The following is a 16209-nucleotide window of genomic DNA, read 5'->3' on the forward strand; positions in this document are numbered from 1 at the left end:
CAATGTTGTGCGGGGGCCAGATAAACAGGGTCGCCGCGGCGCTTCGCTCACACACAGGAAACAGGCACGGGAACATCGGAACCGAGAGGCCGGCTTGTACGGCAAGGGCTTCTAATGTATGAATTTCAGGTGCCGTCAACATTTTTTAGAGCTTGTTCCGTCCTGGCACAAAATACTCCCTACAATGGCTGGCTGTGACCATTCTGTTCTCCTCTTGGCACTCTGGGCTCTAAATCAACACACAAATCTGGGTTAAATATGAATCAAATTTCAGACAGGAAATGATAGCCAAGGCTTAGTACTCTTCAATTGGAGAGAACTCTCTTTTTCACTGTATATATTTTATAGGAGCCTGAGGATTTTTAATATTAGAAATAGACTCTTCTTTCAAGGAAATGCTTCCTCTGAGATATTATTCCTTGACTTCTTTACAAATAGTGCCAAGGAACTAAACTGAACATCATCTTAAAAAAAAAAAAAATTGCTACATTACTTGAATTGCAAGAAAGAGGAAATGATCTTGCAAATATATTTGGTCATGCTAGATTCAGGAAACAGATTTTATCCTGTTTATCTTCTTATGCATGAAAATACAAATATTTTGAACTTTCTAGCTGGCCTGAAGATATCTTTTTCGGTTCCTCTTTTCCTTTAATTTTCTGGTTGATGTAAAATAATGTTTGAAACAGAAGACAAATGTGGTTCTGTGTGGGAGAAGTGTTTTATTGATGCCAGTGGAATGAACGTCGCTATTCCATGCTGAAATGCCCTTTATTCTTCCTCAATGTAGCTAATTTTTCAGGGCACAACTCTCAGGAGAACACCTAGTGACGTCAATTCTTCAGAGGAGAATTTCCTCCACCAGGTTTGTGGGATGCTGGGGCTGCTTTGCTGACAGATGGGGCCGGTACAGGTGGGCCCAGAGCCATTTGAACAGAAGGGGCCCCTGGACCCTGACAGAGAGGATAGACAGAACGGTGGGGGAGAGTTTAGGGCAGTGGACAGGGAGGGGAGAGAGGAGGCATAGAGGATTTCTACACCAAATCCAGCAGAGAGGAAGAAAAGCAAAAACAAGCAGATGGGTGGACAGGGAGAGGTGATTTGAATTGTATAACTTGCTTAAGAGACTAATAAAAAACAATCTCTGGGGATAGGACTTCACTGCAGGCAATCTTGGAAAATTAGAAATGTATCTAGGATTGCCAAAGCAGAGAAAAACACAAGAAAAATAGATATGAAATGAAGGAATAAAAATGAATTATGTGTAACCTTGCAGGATGAATCCTCTGTAGGCCCCAGCATGGACCCAGGTAGAGCATTATCGGGCTATTTCTGACTGTGTCAAAAGCCACTTTTTATTCTCCTCTCGATTGCTTTTCTATCCAAAGACAAAATAGAATTGTTGTCTGTTGGCAGGTGACGTAACTGATCAAAATGGACTTAGAACAACTCAGTACATTTGTAAATATTCTATTTTGACAGTTTAAAAAGAAACACCTAGCAGAGTAGGATCTCAATAAGTTAAACCAGAATATTCCAAAGTGTCTTTCTTAGAATATTATTTTTTCCAGATACTTAATGTATGTTTTGCGAACGTGGTTCTCTGGTGAAATTACTGTGGGGAGGCCTGGATCACACATCACATGGATCTCTTTTTAATCGCAAGACTCCTCGGGGGCTTCGTATGCTGTCTTATGTATAAAGCATTTTTAAAATTTTGGTGGGGGGGCCCTTTCTGAGAAGCATTTCTTGGGGCTAAAGTATGCACGTCCGAGAATAGGTCGACTCTTTTGAATGGGGCAGAGGTACGTGGGACCTTGTTCTTGCCAAGAGGGTTATCGGTGTGAACACAGTTGTGAGGGAATGGGTCTGCATTTACATTGCATCCTGGGTTCAGCAATGGGCTCACACTGGCCATTCAGTCGAGGGGCTATCTCATATCTAATGATATTAATCGGAACACCCAAAACACTCCATTTGCAGGTTACCACATCAGTGGTGTTGTTTTATCTATTTTGCCATAGATATTTTGAGTTAAAGAGTCTAGACATGGTCCAAGTGGTAATAAAAAGAATTCCTAAAAGTTATGACCTGAGCACTGACTGGGATGGATTCTGGCCACATGTGCAGCTGGACCAATATGTTCCCCTGAATGCCAGGCCTGCTCCTGATGTTTTGGTCTTCATCCAGAATTTACAGCGTCCTCATTTACAATGATCAACGAATAGACCTTAAACTCTATGGGAGCAAAGACAAGTACGTCTTTTCTCACTCTTGTGTCTCCAACACTTATGTAGTCTGAACTCAACAAATATTATTAGAACTAATGAATTATCCCTCTGGCTAATGTTTGATGATATGCTATATGGCGTGAGCACGCAGCAGGGCTTACATTGGATTCCTCAAGCCCCTTTTTGCGCTAAGTAAGCCATCATAATAACAGTTGTTTCCATTATTGAATATCCTACTTTGTGCCTGTCCCATCAGCTGAAAATATTCTGGAGGGAGATAGTATACGTTATTCATCTCTGAATCTTAGAAAACTTGGGGACCTCAATTGAAGCAAATGTTGTAGTCTGCATTTCAAATGCTGTAGTCCATTTCCCATATATCTTATAAATTTTGTTCATAGCTTGAAGATACCGCCACAGAAACACGAGCTTCATCTCTATTCTTGAAAAAAATGTTAACTCCATAAGAGTTCAGTTCTGTATTTTCAGGATAGGCTGATCCTCTCTGTTGAATTATAAGATTCATGAGGATAGAGTGATGTTTGTCTTTTCTATCCCCTTACTTTCTTCCCTAGAACAGAGTAGGTACTCAGTAATTCTTCAGTGAATGATTAGTGTTGTATTTTTCTCCTTTTAGGGGGAGATCTGATTTTGTGAAGTACTTGAGGTAGAACGTGGTAGTGACTACTAAGAGTAAAGTTTTGTTTTCCCAGATAAATTTGACTGCCAATATGATATGTGCAAATGTTGAACAAAATTCATCCTGGAACTTCCCTGATACCCAATGAGTCTGGAGAGCAGAAATGATGAGTTTAATTCTAATTGATATTTCTCATCAGCCAATAAAGCAGATGGACAGAAACCCGATTTGGGAAGAAAATGATTATTTCTTTCTGTAAAGTCTGGGGATTCATCATTCTGCAATCTGATTACATATCCCTTAACCTTCTGTGTTCTGAGGAGGTCTGGACAGGAAGGGCTAAGGGCTAAGACTCCTTTGAGCCAAGTAGTCTATGCTGGACACTTTGACTTCCTTGATTTAATTTAATCAGGACAACTTGTCAAAATAGGTATTACTATTTCCATTGTAGAGATGGGGAAATAATGCTCAGAGAGGCAACTACCTAGCCTATGTGCTAAGTATAATTCAGTCAATAGTAAAATATGCTCAGCAATTCCCTCACTGGCTAATTTAACTTTATTTTCTCTCTACAATTCTGTACCTTTTATATACTTTTAGTATCGCACATATTACACTGTATTTTAAGTATTTATGTACATGCTTATCTTCCCCAATCGACCATGTCTCTTTCTAGAGAATAAATAGAGTCACACTCAGCACTGTGTTCCATAACTTCTAGCAAGGTTCTTTTCTCATATGTTGAAACAGTGGTCTCAAGTCTTAGTGTGCATTAGAATCACCAGAAGGGCATAAAATTCAGATTTTAAGGAGATGTGGGTAGTGCAGTCTGTTAAGCATCTAACTTTCGTTTTTGACTGAGGTCATGATCTCAGGTCCTGGGATCAAGCTCTGTGACAGATTCTGCTCTCAGTGTGGAGTCTACTTGGATTCTCTCTTCCTCTGTCCCCCAACCCCAGTCCCCATCTTTCTCTTTCTAAAATAAATCTGTTTTAAAAAATTCAGGTTTTAATAATGAAGATTTCTGCTTCATTAGGTCTGGGATGAGGCCAACAAATTGAATTTCTAACAAGTTTTCAAGTCATGCATCTACTGCTGGCCTAGGAGAGGCATTTATCAGTAAATATTTATTCAATTAAGTTGATTTGAGTTTACTATACAGATTGGGAGAGTGTAAGCCTCAAACATTTAGCAGTTCCTTGAAAGTATTAACATTGTCCTTGGTTATAACATCCTATCAACTATAGCTGGTGAAAATGGCATTTATGAATTTAAAGATCTCCAGTTAAAAAATAAAATATCATGATGGGAAGGAATGTTACATTGCCTTTTACCTCTTCCCATTCTTAGGACTACCAAAGAGATTACATTGCAAATGGAAGTTTTTGTTTCACTAAGTAGGATATTGGATCTGTCATGGAAAGAGAAGCACAGAGAGAGTTGCATACACTTGTGTAAGAGAAGGATGATGGGAGAACCCAAAGATGATTGCATGGGATGGGATTTGGGGGCAATGGTGATAGGATGAGGCCTTGGAGATGAAAAGGAAATGAAAAAGCAAGGTGTAGTAAAAGACAGGAGCAAGAGAAAGAAGAGAAAGGGGAATTATGCAGGTGACTTTAGGAACAGAGAAATTATGAGAATAAGATAGGTATTTGAAGAGGTTTTTAAGAAAATTCTATTGTGTCATATGAAATTTGGCATCTTCTTTTTGCTGCCAAACTATAGATAAAAATTCCCATTGTGAGTTCTGCTTCTGGAAATGCATTATGAGGACCTCTATGGGCCCCACTCCTCAGAAAAACAAATGCAACTGGTGGAAATAATATGTATATATACATATATATGTATATGTATATACTATGGAAATTGAACTGAGGTCATACAGCAAGTGAAGAAACATTTAATCAAGAAAACCTACTAAAACCAAGTAAGAAAAGAGTCTATAGCCCCAGAGTAATGACTTAACTCTTTTACTACTTCTCTTACTGCCCAGCTCAGTTTTAGGGAAGCTCCACTTTGGACATGACAAAGATAACAGAATACCCTATCCCTCAGCTCTCTATTAAGGGATACAGTATCTCACCAGGAGGGAGAGGCCACTATCATTTCTCATCTCTTTCAACTCTAATTTTCAAAGGCTACATTCTCAATGAGGGTCACAAAGAGGTCAGTGTCTCTTTTCTTCAACCCAGCTCCTGTTTATGGGATGGAGATTCTACCGCAGGTATGGCAGGCCAAGAATTTTGGGGTCCTAGTAATCCTTGCCCCAGCATAATAGTAGGATAGTGGTTCTAAGCCAGGAAGGCAAACCTAGAAAGATCAGAGACTGTGGCTCCCTCTTAGTGACCAGAGCAATGGCTTAGAAATTTTTTTTCCCAGGTGGAAAAGCATTCCTTAAGAATAGAGAGCTCTTAAAATTGCCAAAGGAACTGATTTTATTTGAGACAGAGTATGTGGGAAATTTATAGATAGAAATTGTCTCACTGGAGATATTGGTGATGAATAATTAAGAGGAGGCAGATAATTCTATGAGAACAACAAACTAAATCATAGGCCAACCAATTTACTAAGGACCAGAGAAAGAGACAGCTAAGAGTGGCCTTGATGGAGTCAGAATGAACCTCAAAATGTAGCCTCAAAAACTATACCTGCTTAAATTTAATTTTCCAGATTATGGATCAACTTATTCTCTAAGGCACTGTAGAATATAATAGAGCATCCAGCCAGCAATTAACGTAGCCTAATAACTGGGTGTGATACCCAAAGCAGACAACTTAACAAAGAAATCAGGGAAAGAGACATTCAAAGTGAACCTCCTTCCCAAAACTATTTATCCCATGTTGACTATGCACATGCTCAAGACTATAACCTCTGAGAAATGACAACAGAAATTACACATTGTAAGGGGCATAGACATCACTGAAATAATGTAGTCAAGTCAGTCAACAAGCAAACAATAACAAAAACAAGACCTGGAGAGGGAAAAGATAAATAAGTATCCAGATTTTCTATAATAAATTTCCAGTGTTCAACAAAAAAAAAAAATCACAAGACATGTAAAGAAAAACGAATGTGTGACCCGTACACAAAAAAGTTAGCAGGCAGAAAAAAAAAAAAAGTTAGCAGACAACAAAAACTGACTATGAGAAAACCCAGATATCAGATTTAACACAGGCTTCAAAGAAACCATTATAGATATGGTCAAAGAACTAAAGGAAAGGATGCCTAAAGAAGGTGAAAGAAGATATGATAACAATGTATAATCCAATACAGAATGCCAATAAAGGTGTAGAAATTATAAAAGAGATCCAAATGGAAATTCTGGAGTTGAAAAGCATTATCACCAAAATGAAAAATTCACTAGAAGTGTTCAAAGTAATTTGGAACCTGTAGAAAAAAAGAATCAGTGGATTTGAAGATATATTGTTAGGAATAATGAAATCTGAAGAGCACAGAGAAAAAAAGAATGAAGAAAAATGAACACAGCCAGAGAAATGTGGGATACCATTACGAGCATCAATATATTATGATAAGAGTACCAGAAGAAACAAGAGAAGAGAAGAAGCAGAAAAAATTTTGAAAAAATAATTGCTGGAACTTTTGCTGAAAATGGGTAATATACAAATCCATGAACAATATAAGGTAAGATAAGCATGAAGAGATTTAATACAGACACATCATAGTAAAAATGCTGAAAGATGAAGACAAAGAGAAAATCTTGGAAATAGCAAGAGAAAAATGACATGTACAACAGAATCTCAATAAGATAAACAGCTTATTTCTCATTAAAAACAAAACCAATGGGGTTCAAAATGCAGTAGTATGGTATATCCAAAGTTCTGGGGAAAAAATGTCAACCAGAAATCTTATATCCAGCAAAACTATTTTTGGAAAAATGAAGATAAAGTAAAGACATTACCAGATTAACAAAAAACTAATAGAATTTATTTGCTTGCTGATTTTCCTTACAAGAAATACTAAGGGAAGTTTTTCTACCTGAAAGTAAGTGATCCAGACAGTGATTTGCATGTAGGCAACAAACAAGTGACAGTAAACATAATTTTAAAAGACAATATAAATGCATATTTAAAGTACTTTATAAAACTATGTATATAATTGAACTATTAGACCTATAACATATAGAAATGTACTATATTTGACATTTTATAATTTTTTTTGTAATGTTTGTAACTTAATGACATTTGTAATATTACAAAGGAGGTGGGTGGTAGCAAAGCTGCACTGGAAACATGAACAACAACAACAACAAAAATGATGGAGGTGGTAAATTTAAATCCACAGGAACAAATGAAAAGAACATGAAATATTTTAAAAGTTTAACAAACTTTATAAATATATACCAGTTCTGCTTTCTTTTCATAGCTTCTTTAGTAGATATACAATTATATAAAGTAATGATTATAACAATGTATTTTTAAAACTTGCTTAAGAATAAATAGAAGATATGAAAATACATATAAAAGTAGAGAGATAGAAATAGTAATAAAAACACTAAGCAAAGAAAAGCTTAGTCCCCATTGGCTTCACTGGTGAAATCCATCAAATGTTGAAAGATAAATGAACAATCTTTCGAAAACTCTCAAAAGCGAGACCAAAGTAACACTTCACAATCAAGTCTATGATACCAGTATTACCCTGATAATAAAAACAGACAAAGACATCACAGAAACAGAAAGTTACAGATCAATATCACTTGTGAATACAGATACAAAATTCCTCAACAGAATACTAGCAAACCTAACCCAGCAACATATCAAATGGACCATGCATTATGACTTAAATGGGGTGTTTCCCAAGAATACAAGTTTAACACCCTGAAATCAATTCATAGTAATACATCATGTTAATGGAGTACCAAAAATATGATCATCTTGATAAATGCAGAAAAAGCATTTGACAATATCCAACACGACTTCATAACAAAAATATTCAATAAACTAAAAATAGGAGGGAAATTTCTCAACCTGATAACAGCATCTACAGCAACTTACAACTATCATCATACTGAATAATGAAAGACTTTTGGAAGGAGGGACAAGATGGCAGAGGAGTAAGAGACTTAAATATTATAGGATCCCAGGAGTTCAGCTAGATAGTTATCAAACTATTCTGAACAACTACAAACTCAACAGGAGATTGAAGAGAAAAAGAGCAGCAATACTAGAAACAGAAAAGCGACCACTTTCTGGAAGGTAGAAGGTGGGGAGAAGTGAAACTGAGGAAACATTCGGGAATATGGTCTGGGGGGAGAGGGGCCAGCTCTTGGTAAGCAGTAGAGCATTGAAGCACAAAATTGGAACTTTTAGAAGTCTGCTCCACTGAGGGACCTTGCTCCACAGACTAAGCAGGGGGTGGAGCCCTTACAGGAACAGTGAGGTCTCAGGACCCTTGGGGCCACAGAAAGACTGGGGGTGTTTGAGTGCAGTAGAACTCCCACAGCAGCCAGCCACAGAGACGCAGCCAAGGAGAGGCTCTCAGCTTGGGGTTACCTTAAACCATGATGTGAAGCACAGTCAGACCACTGTTTTTCGAGCAGAGACCCACAAGTGGCAGATATGGGGAGACTCACCTTCCTCCTCGAGGAGGAGAAGCGTGGGAGTGCACAGCAAGAATCAGCTGTGTTTGGAGACTCCAAATGGGACCATGTGCCAGAGATAGAAATGCTTGGTCACAGGCCAGGTGAGCTTGGAGTGTGGCCAGAGATGAGGGAGACAGGAGGGATTGACTGCTTTTCTCCAAGGGTGCACTGAGGAGTGGGGCCCTGAGCTCCTGGCTGCTCCAGGCCAGAGATTGGGAGACCGCCATCTTCATTCTCCTCCTCCAAAGCTATATAGAAAGCTCCCATGAGTGAACCCAAGCAGATTACTTAGCCTGGCCCCTGGCAAGGGTGGTGCAATTCCTCCTTGGGCAAAGACATTTGATAATCACTGCAACAGGCCCCTCCCCTGGAGGATCAGCAAGAACATGCATCCAAGACCAAATTTATAGATCAATGAGAACTCCAAAACACAGTGCTAGGGGGAATATAGAACATAGAATTCATGGCTTTTCCCTTATGATTCTTTAGTCTTCCAAAATTAAATTTTTTAAATTTTCATTTTCTATTTTTTTGAATTTTTCCTCTTTCCTATTTTAACTATTTTATCTTATCAATCCCTTTAAAAAAATCTTTTAAATTTACATTTTTATGGTCCTATTCTATCCCTTCATTGTATTTAATCTTTTTTTTTTTTTTTTTTGTATAATATAAATTTTTCCTTCCTTAAAATTTTGGGATACAGTTTCTTCTAACAGACCAAAATTTACCCTAAATCTAGCATATGGTTTTGTTCTAGTCTCCAGGCTGATCACATTCTCTTCTTTAAAAAAAAAATTTTTTTTTTCAACCAACTTCTTATCCTATCAATTCCTTTTTTAAAGTCTTTTTAAATTTTCATCTTTACAGTCATATTCTATCCCTTCATTGTCTTTACATATATATATATATATATATATATATATATATATATATATACTTCCTTTAAAATTTTGGGAGGCACTGTCTTCTAACAGACCAAAATACACCCCAAATCAAGTGTGTGGGTCTTTTCTATTCACCAGTTTAAGCATATATATTTTTTTCCCTTTCTTCTTCCACTGGTTTCAAGTCTCTTCTGTTTGGTTAGTGTGTTTTTCTGGGGTTGTTGTTACCCTTTTAGCATTTTGTTCTGTCATTCATCTATTTTTTTCTGGCCAAAATGACAAGGTGGAAAAACTCACCTAAAAAAAAAAAAAAAAGGAAAAAGAGGCATTACTGACTGCTAGGGACCTAATCAATACATCACTAGTAAGATGTCAGAACTAGAGTTCAGAATGATGGTTATAAAAATGTTAACTGGACTTGAAAAAGGTAGAAGATACTAGAGAATCCCTTTCTGGAGAAATAAAAGAACTAAAATCTAACCAAGTTGAAATAAAAAAAGCTATTAATGAGGTGCAGTAAAAAATGGAGGCTCTTACTGCTAGGATAAATGAGGCAGAAGAAAGAATTAGTGTTATAGAAGACCAAATAATGGGGAAAATAGAAGCTGAGCAAAAGAGAGATAAACAACTACTGAATCACAAGGTGAGAATTCGAGAGATAAGTGATACCATAAGATGAAACAGTATTAGAATAATTGGGATCCCAGAAGAATAAGAAAGAGAGAGGGGGCAGAAGGTATATTGGAACTAATTACAGGAGAACTTTCCTAATTTGGGGAAGGAAACAAGCATCAAAATTCAGGAGGCACCGAGAATCCCCCTCAAAATCACTAAAAATAGGTCAACACCCCATCATCAAATACTAAAACTTACAAATCTCAGTGACAAGGTGAAAGTCCCAAAAGCAGCATGGAACAAGAGATATGTAACCTACAACAGTAGAAATATTAGACTGTCAGCAGACCTATCCACAGAGACCTGGCAGGCCAGGATGCATGATATATTCAGAGCACTAAACAAGAAAAATATGCAGCCAAGAATACTGTATCCAGCGAGGTTGTCATTGAAAGTGGAAGGAGAAATAAAAACTTCTAGGACAACAAAAACTATAAGAATTTGTGAACACCAAACCAGCCTTACAGGAAGTATTGAAAGGGGTCCTCTAAACAAAGAGAGGGCCTTAAAGTAACATAGACCAGAAAAGAACAGTCACTGTCACCCTAAAGGCAATACAATGGCACTAAATTAATATCTTTCAATAGTTACCCTGAATGTAAATGGGCTAAATGCCCCCAATCAAAACACACAAAGTATCAGAATGGATTAAAAAAAAAACAACCAAAAATCAAAAAAACCAAGACCCACTGATATGCTGTCTGCAAGAAACTAATTTTAGACTCAAAGACTCCTCCAGATTTAAAGTGAGGGGGTGGAAAACAATTTACCATGCTAACAGACATCAAAAGAAAGCTGGGGTGGCAATCCTTATATCAGATCAATTATATTTTAAGCCAAAGACTATAATAAGAGATGAGGAAGGACATTCTAGGGTCTGTCCAACAAGAAGATCTAACAATTTTAAATATCTATGTCCCTAATATGGGAGCAGCCAATTATATAAACCAATTAATAACAAAATCAAAGAAACACATTGACAATAATACAATAATAGCAGGGGACTTTAACACTCCCCCTCACTGAAATGGACAGATCATCGAAGCAAAAGATCAATGAGGAAATAAAGCCTTTAAATGGCACGCTGGACTAGATGGACATCACAGATATATTCAGAACATTCCATCCCAAAACAACAGAATACACATTCTTCTCTAGTGCACATGGAACATTCTCCAGAATAGATCACATCGTGGGTCACAAATCAGGTCTCAACTAGTACCAAGAGATTGGGATCATTCCCTGCATATATTCAGACCACAATGAAGTTAGGACTCAATCACAAGAGGAAAGTTGGAAAGAACTCAAATACATGGAGACTAAAGAGCATCCTACTAAAGGATGAATGAGTCAACCAGGTAATTAAAGAAAAATTTTAAAAATTCATGGAAACAAATGAAAATGAAAACACAACTGTTCAAAATCTGTGGGACACAGCAAAGGTGGTCCCTACAGGAAAGTATATAGCTATACAAGCCTTTCTCAAGAAATGAGAAAGGTCTCAAATACACAGCCCAACCGTACACTAAAGGAGCTGGAGAAAGAACAACAAAAAAGCCTAAACCCAGCAGGAGAAGAGAAATCATAAAGATCAGAGCAGAAATCAGTGAAATAGAAACCAACAGTAGAACAGATCAATGAAACTAAAAGCTGGTTCATTGAAAGAATTAATAAGATTGATAACCCCCTATCCAGACTTATCAAAAAGAAAAAACAAAGGACCCAAATTAATAAAATCATGAATGAAAGAGGAGTGATCACAACCAACATGAAAGAAATACAAACAATTATAAGAACATATTATGAGCAACTCTATGCCAGCAAATTTGACAATCTGGAAGAAATGGATGCATTCCTAGAGACATATAAACTACCAAAACTGAGCCAGAAAGAAATAGAAAACCTGAACAGACCTATAACCAGTAAGTAAGGAGATTGAAACAATCATCAAAAATCTCCCAATAAACAAGAGCCAAGGGCCAGATGGTTTTCCAGGGGAATTCTACCAAACATTTAAAGAAGAATGAATTCCTATTCTCCTGAAATTGTACCAAAAAACAGAAATAGAAGGAAAACTTCTAAAATAATCTTTAAAAATAAACAAACAAAAACTGGAAATCCAAATAAGTCATGGATTTTTGTTAATAAAATGTATTAATACTGGTTCATCAATTGTTAACAACTGTACCATACTAATATAAACTATTAATAATAGGGGAAACTCTGTGTGAGGTCTATGAGAACTGTCATATTATTTGCAATATATACTATGTCTATACTATTTACAATTTTTCTGTAAATCTAAAACTTTTCCAAGTGTAATGTTTATTAATGAAAAAAAAGCATCAAAAACCTAGATTTAAGAGCTAAAACTACAAAATTCTTAGAAGAAAATATAAACATAAATCTTCATAATTGGATTAGACAATTTTTTAAAAAGATAAGATACCAAAAGCACAAATAATAAAATTAAAAATAGATAAAGAGAACATTATCAAAATTTCCTCTTACTTCCCAATTTCCTCCCTCTTACTTCCCATTCCTCTTCCCAGTTTCTCCCAGGGTTACTTCTGCAACAAATCACTTACTTATCAATCATTGTCTCAGGATCTGCTTCTGGAAAACAATCCAAGACAGACCCCAACACCTCCTGCTTCTGTCTCGCCCAACCCATCCAGCCCAATTCCCTTAGTCCAAAAGGATCTTAAATGCTAAAAGGATTACCTTGATCACCACCAATAGACTGATTCACTGTCTTTAATTTAAAATTTGTAATGATATGGACTACTCTAATTGTAGAAGTAATACATACTTACTGAGAAACAAATGAGACAAATGAAAGTCCTAACTACTGTGTGTTTTGACTCCATGGCTGACTTTCTGAATGCTTTTGACATTCACTCGGACACTTCTGCTCTCACAGGGTTGAAGGCAACCCCTATCCTACCTCCACCGGTATTCCTGGGTGTCTATTGGGTTCTCAGAGAGTAATACAATATGTATAATATTGTTGTATAATATGTAAAGGACTTTCTTGTATCTCCCCTTAAAGTGAGTTCCCTCTGACAAGTGCACTTCTTCCAGAGGTTGGACTAAATTTTATTCTTTGATTCAATCCCTTGAAGTGCCATAATTCAAGGATCATAATTCTGGCATAGTGAGAAAGAGCCATCTGTCTCAAAATCTTTGTTATTTCTCCCAGGAGGCACAGCAGGGCTTTGGGTATCCTATCATGGAGGTTCACAGTTTTTAGATGGGCACAATTTCAAGACTGTGAGTGAGATCTAAATTCAGTTAAGTTTATGTTGATCTGCACTCAAATTGTTTTCTGTCTAGGTGAAAAAAAAAACAGCTATGTTTGGAAAACTACTTGAAGAGGAGGCATGTCTTATTAGGAATTACATTGTTAATCTCAAATATGGCTGAATGGAGATAGGCTTTGGAAAATTATAGGATCTACTGCTAGATTTTAAATTATAAAGTGTAGGAAATATTTATGGTTGTATCTCCCTTCCTGGTACTGTGTTCGACGTACTCAGGACCCAGTAAGTATTAGATATTATTTTCAAATCTTCCCTCTCCTCTCCAAATTCCATTTGATTTCAAGTCTTATTGATTCTAACTTGGAAATATCTTGAGTATATCATTTTGTCAATTAAAATATTTTAATCTAAGTCCTTGTCCTGGCAGTGTATTACTGGATAGCCATCCCAACCTGGTGGCGTAAGCAAAAATCATTTTATTTTATCTCATTATTCTATGGATCAGGAATTCATGGAAGACTTAGCTGGATGGTTCTTCCACTCCACTCGGTCATTCAGTGGTACTCAGCTGACCTAGTCTGGAGGATACAAAATGGCCTCACTCACATGCCATATAGATTTGTGGCCTCTCCAAGCAATGTAGTGGGACTTCTTCAATGAGGACTTGAGACCAAGGCAGAAGTTGCCAGTCCTCTTAATGACTAGGTTTGGATGAGGTGTCATGTCACTTTGGTCATAATCCATTAGTCAAAGGAGTCAGAGATTTTAGAGGGGAATGGATCCTCCTGCCTATCCAGCTATCTTTAACCTGCTAAGTCTTCTTCTCTTGCCTGACATCATACCATAGGCTCTTCTAATCACAATCAATCACACATCTAAGAAATTATCTTTCTCTTAAAGAAAAATATAAAGCCTTAATTATTTTTTCTTCCACATGCAGCATTATTTATTGTTTGGCTGCTGCTGATGTAATTATACTCAGGCTTTGTATCATAACACAGAAAACTTTTTACAATCTGGTGCCTATTGGTATTTCAAATATCATTTTCCACTGCACTTGTCTATAAGAACCTTTTATCATTCTCAAAGCATACCATGTCCTTTCACGACTCCAGGCCATGCACACAGTTCTTTAATCTGCCTGGAGTGCTCTTCCCTTATCTCTTAACTTCTTGGCTTCCTTAGGCCAATGTGGTCTTCCCAGAACTCTGAATTTCTAGACAATGATGCTCATTTACTATAGCTTTTGTCACATTATATAGCCTTTTATCCATTTATATGTGTCTCTTTTTCTCTGTATCTCTCTCTGACTACACATATTTTGAAGACAAAGAATATTTCTCTTCATCTTTCTATCCCTAGCATTTAAGCATAGTGCCCAGCATAGAAATCACAAGTGGATCTACAAAATGAATAAATACAAGGAAAAAAACTGGAAGAGCTACAGTAGCAAAAAAGTCAACTGTTCCTAATAACCTGACATTTTCCATTCTTTTCCAGAAGGTGTCAAAGAGCAAGATGTGCTGAAGGACTACATATACTTCCAAAGTCACTAAGTACCTGTCCATAGACAGAGCATCCATATTTTCAGATTGAACATGACATAAGGTATTTTGATTCTTGCTTCCTCCATGTATTTCCATCTACTTATTTACTTTAGAATTTCAGCCTTCTAAAACTAATACCCTACACATTTTGTAAGTGTAGTGAAGGTAAAAGGATGAAGTTAACTTCACAAATGCTCCTGCTTTTATCTATAGGAATCCAGTGGATATTGAATAAATGAGTTATGGACAGAAAACTATCATACCCCCTTTACCCTTGACACAAGAGACCTTTTTATATTTTAATTATTTATTTCATACATTAACAATTTAATTGCTAGCAAAATTAATAACTCCAGATTATGCTGACAAGCATTGCAATCTCCAAATAAGGGACACATCATTTGGGCAAGTCTACAATGATTTAGATCTCAATGGTGTGCTAGAGAAGAACATATAATTATAGCCTGAAATAGTTGTTGTTTTACTTCCCCAAGTATGACATGTGTTATGTACTTTCCTAAGTGAGTTTACTACTTTTTTTTTTTTTAAGATTTTTATTTATTTGACAGACAGAGATCACAAGTAGACAGAGAGGCAGGCAGAGAGAGAGGGAAGCAGGCTCCCTGCTGAGCAGAGAGCCAGATATGGGACTCGATCCCAGGACCCTGGGACCATGACCTGAGCTGAAGGCAGCGGCTTAACCCACTGAGCCACCCAGGCGCCCGAGTTTACTACTTTTTATCAGTCATTTTTGTCACTACAGTGGAAGAAATAATTGGAAATGAAGAGTGGGTTATAATCAGATGAACACCTATTTCACTTTCTTCAGAATAATTCTGGTTATGTTTGCTAACTTTATGTAATTAATAATAGAACTTCCTCTCATTCTCTGAGGTGCTTTGGCTTAAAAATTATATAGATGTCCCAATGATAATTAACTAGACAAATTATTCCTATTGCATAGTGCCAGCATGGGCAATTGTAGTGGCTTTCAAACTTTTTGACCAAAACTCATAGGGAGAAATAAATTTTTCATCATCACATAGTATACTAATTAACACACACACACACACACACACACATGCACGCACACACGCATACATGCATGCACACAGGCACACACCCCATAAAGCAAAAGCTTAAGGGAAATAATACTAGGATATTTCCAAATCTAATCTAGTCTCTTAATTTTAAAAACTCCAGTCATGGCACTTGAATTGATTCCCTATCCATGGCTTAAACAACACCAATATCTTAGATGTATCTTGAGGTTGTAGAACATTCCTTCTGATGGTTCTCCTTCACTTGATGGTATTATGCAAGGTGCCAAACTTCTCCAAACAACACTTTCATGGTCTGTAAAGTGA

General features: G+C 36.8%; 1 long non-coding RNA gene across 3 annotated transcripts in view; it reads left to right on the forward strand.

Annotated features, from left to right (window-relative positions):
• The first annotated feature begins 715 nt into the window (after positions 1 to 715).
• The window catches only part of LOC131824466 (uncharacterized), a 39089-nt gene continuing 23595 nt past the window's right edge, over positions 716 to 16209 (forward strand). For all 3 annotated transcript variants that reach the window (XR_009350862.1, XR_009350864.1, XR_009350863.1), the window contains exons 1-2: positions 716 to 865; positions 14796 to 14903. This is a non-coding gene — a long non-coding RNA (uncharacterized LOC131824466). The remainder of the gene's footprint in view (positions 866 to 14795; positions 14904 to 16209) is intronic.

This window comes from Mustela lutreola, chromosome 2, assembly GCF_030435805.1.
Source record: "Mustela lutreola isolate mMusLut2 chromosome 2, mMusLut2.pri, whole genome shotgun sequence".
NCBI classification, from domain to species: domain Eukaryota; kingdom Metazoa; phylum Chordata; class Mammalia; order Carnivora; family Mustelidae; genus Mustela; species Mustela lutreola.